Source organism: Lepidothrix coronata, unplaced genomic scaffold (genome assembly GCF_001604755.1).
Source record: "Lepidothrix coronata isolate B3197 unplaced genomic scaffold, Lepidothrix_coronata-1.0 Scaffold51, whole genome shotgun sequence".
Lineage (NCBI taxonomy): Eukaryota > Metazoa > Chordata > Aves > Passeriformes > Pipridae > Lepidothrix > Lepidothrix coronata.
Window position 1 is genome coordinate 1895322 of NW_016690231.1, and position 3775 is coordinate 1899096.

At 54.2% G+C, this 3775-nt stretch overlaps 1 long non-coding RNA gene across 1 annotated transcript; it reads left to right on the forward strand.

The window, feature by feature from the left end:
* Positions 1 to 666: 666 nt before the first annotated feature.
* LOC108497636 lies at positions 667 to 2738 on the forward strand. Its single transcript, XR_001874924.1, has 3 exons — positions 667 to 808; positions 1441 to 1607; positions 1757 to 2738. It is a non-coding gene; the product is annotated as an uncharacterized LOC108497636 (long non-coding RNA).
* Positions 2739 to 3775: the final 1037 nt, after the last annotated feature.

The window sequence follows — 3775 nt, forward strand, 5'->3', positions numbered from 1 at the left end:
CCCAAAAAAAGCAGCGACGGGAAGAGGAGGGGAGGAAAAAAAAAAAAAAAAAAAAAGAGAGAAGGGGGGGTAGATCTATCTGGATCAGGACGAGGACACCTCGGATTCACTCGGCGCGGAGGAGAGAGGCAGATCCAGGAGGCTCGACCCAGCTCGGGATAATCCAGGCGCGGCGCCCCCTCCCCGGGGGCAGCGCCGCTCCGGGGCCCCGCTCCGGCCGCCGCGCACCGCCGGGGGGGCCGCCGCCGCCGCCGCGCTCGCCGCCCAACTTTCTTGCCGCGGAGCGAGCGAGACAATCCCTGGGCAGCCCCCGCCGCCCGCCGCCGCCGCCGCCGCCGCCGCCGCCGCCCGCCGCCGACCCCTCCTCGCCGGGCGCCGCCGGCGGCTCGCAGCCCCCCGCCGGCGCGGCGCGGCGCCCCCGCCGCCGCCGCCCGCTGCCGGATGGCGCTCGCCCGCCCGCCCCAGCCCGGCCGCCCGCGGCGCGGCGCAGCCCCGGCCCCCAGAAGCCGCTCAGTCGGCGCTGCCCGGATGCCGCCCCATTCTCCCCGAGCTGGGACGCGGCGCTAGCACCGCCCGGCCGGCCGCGCATGAGCAGGGCTGCCAGCTGCGCGTCATTCCCCGGCGCAGGCCCGGCCGTGCCCCCGGCCCCCCCTCCTTCCCCCTCCTTCTCCTCCTCCTCCTTCCCGCCCCGCCGCCGCCTCGCCTCCTCTCAGCCCGGGCCGGGGGCGCAGCCGCCCGCCCTCGCCCTCGGGAAAAGTTTCTCCCGGCCCCGGGACCCCCCTGCCCCGCTCTCGGGCGGCGGGGCCGGGTGAGCCCCGGGGGATGGAGCGGGGGCACCGCCGGCTGCCCCGCGGGGCGGGAGAGGGGCTGGTCCGGGTGGAGGGGCGAGGGCAGGGGCCGGGGGCGAGGAGCGAGCGGTGGGACCAGGGATGAGCTGTGGGATGGGCTGGGATTGAAACGCTGAGCCGAGGGGCGAGGAGTGAGCAGAGGGACAGGCTGGGGGTCAGAGGGTGACCCAAGGACAGGGAACGAGCTGCGGGATGAGGGTTAAACGATGAACTGAGGTGTGAGGGGTGGGCTGAGGGACGAGTTGGGGGTTCAGGGGGAGACAGGAAGAGCTGAGGGACGTAGCAAAAGCTAGGAACGAGCCGGGGAGCAATCTATGGGTCAGGGGCCAAGTTGGGGGACAATCAGGGGATGAGTTGGTGATGAGAGTGCAGAGCAGTGGGGCTGAGCAGCCAGAGCTATAGGTGGGACATGGAGCAGTGTAAGGCAACCAAGGGTTAAGACTCATGGAGGTGGAGGCAGGAGACCCTGTTCAGTACCCCCTGCTCACCATCCATCCATCTCACTGAGGTTTCATTTGGGCTCCCCAATGCAGGAAGGGACTGTAGTTTCCTTCTTGTTTCCCTGCATTTTCAGGCTCTTTCCTCTCTCCAGGGTCACCTCAGCCAATACTTGGTTCCTGGGCACTCACCTGGGACAGGGGCCAGCTTGGTGGCCAGCCAAGTAGCTGTGCAGTGCCCAGTCCCAGGGGCAGCACCGAGGAAGGTGTGCCAGGATCAGGGCCCCAGCACTGAGCACTGACCATCCTACGTATCACAATGGTAGCAGGACTTAATCCTCCCGTTATCATCTTTTATTGCACACAGTCAGATATTGCAGCATGTTACCATCACTTCTGGGTACTCCCTTCCTTGTGTGGGGCTGGCTTTGCTCCATTGGACTAACTTGGCTTAATTTCTTATGTCTTCAGCTGCTCTCTCCTTCCCTGGGGAGTAGCCTCCAGTTCTGGATGTGAGAGACGTTAGAAGGATGTTGTGAAATAAAACCTAAAGAAGTCCACCGAGATTCATCAATAAAGGAAGGAATCCATGGAGGAGGTTCAGTGTTGCTGGGAGCTGTGGAAGTGAGGGAAGCCAAAAAGTCTCCTGCCACCTGCTCCCACACTTATGTTGCAGTTCAGTCCACCAGGGATGGTGGCTTCCTCGGGCTGGTGCCTCCAGCAGTGGCAGGCTGGAGTGGTGTCTAACACACCCGTCAAAGGCTTTGGCATGGGCACTTCAGTGTCCACCTTTCCTCTGTTTTTCCATGTTCCTGATCTAATTGCACCAACAGAGCAGTCAAAAATTAACCTCCTTCCACCTGGCCCAAACAGGCTCTTTTAGAAGAGTTTCTGGTGTCTGGCAGCAGCTTTGCCCTACCTTACATAGACAAGTGCTAAAATAAATATCATCCTCTTAAAATGTAGCATAGAAACGTCATTTAAATTTAAGCCATTTAAAACCAAAGGTAGAAATCCCATGTGTGGTGCAAAGCCTCTTAATGCAAATAGTCAGTCATGCATTGCATGCCTCAATCACACTCGTATCGGTGTCATTTGTGTCCTAATAAAATCCTATAATCTTTTGCGTGCCAATTAAAGAAGGAAGATAGCTAAGTCTAGCTGCTTCCTCGGGTAATTACAGGCTAGCAGGGAGTCAGGCAGTTATCTGCCCTGGGTTTGCTGGACTGGGGATTACCAAAGGGTATTTTCTCTCCTGTTTTTCTAAGGGACAGTACAATGTTTTTTTTAACTGTATGGTGTTTTAAAGGCATAACCAGGATCCAGGCAATGGTTGTTAATGAAAGATCTAGAGTTCAGATACACCCAGTTAAACAATGGATTGAGCTTAACAATTGTATTTGCTTTACCAATATTTTAAGAGTCACTTTTCAGAAAGAAGCGTTTATATTGAGTTCAGTAAGTTATTTTTACATTTGAGCCTGTCCTTTAATTTAAAAGGTAATTTCTATGTTTCTTATAAGTAAATCACAAGGGTAAATCATTAAAAAACTGTGGCGTTTTTAATAATTTCTCTTGGTAATGCTCATCTCGGTCCCATTGTGCTTTAGGCCCTCCATCATTAATATGCATTTCTAGTTCTCTTTTTTTCATTCACTTCCAAATTTGCTGACCAACAAGGACAGTGGAAATTGCCTGTAAAGTGCCTTTCTTTATTTCCCATCAGCAGGGTCATCAAGATTCTCATCCCGCTTAGGTGTTTACGTACAGGACTTTAATGTCACTGTGAACATAAACCAAAGGTGCCTTCTGGGGAAAGTTGTGAATACTATTATTTTTTTGAATCAACTCCACAAATTCATCAGCGCTGTGATTGTCCATAGCTATCCTCATTTTTGTATACATATGTATATTTCATTTCAAGATTCGGCAGAGGGGTCATCCAAAGGAATTAACAAAATCAAGCAGTCCACGTGGGAAAGGATGCCTCTGCTTGGAACAGCATCTCGGAATCAATCATGCCTTTCCTTCCATCGAGGCAATTTCACGTTTTCAATAGAAGGCAGACCTGCAGTGGGTTTTTCCCCCCCCCAGCATCAAATGGCATTCCACACAATGATATTCATCATGTTATAACTCTAGGTGAATGATAATGGATCAGAGGGAATGAAAACAGATGGATGTTAAAACAGACAATTCCCCGCCACAAACCTGGGAGCCCTCCTCTGCTGCCTAGTCCATTCATTCAGTGGATAATTGTATTAGACATTCCAACAATAGAGAGGCCTTCTTCATTAATCCTGAATTTACTGAAAAGAAGCTTTGCAGACTATAGCTCTTTTGGTGCTTAGACAACACCGGGCAAAATTTACCGCAGGCTTAAATGTCTAAAACTCAGCTAGATAGGAACTAGCACAGAAAATTCCAAAAGCAGGAGAGGTGGGTGGGTGAGAGAGCAGGGCACAGGACAGCCCAGCAGCAGCGCTGCAG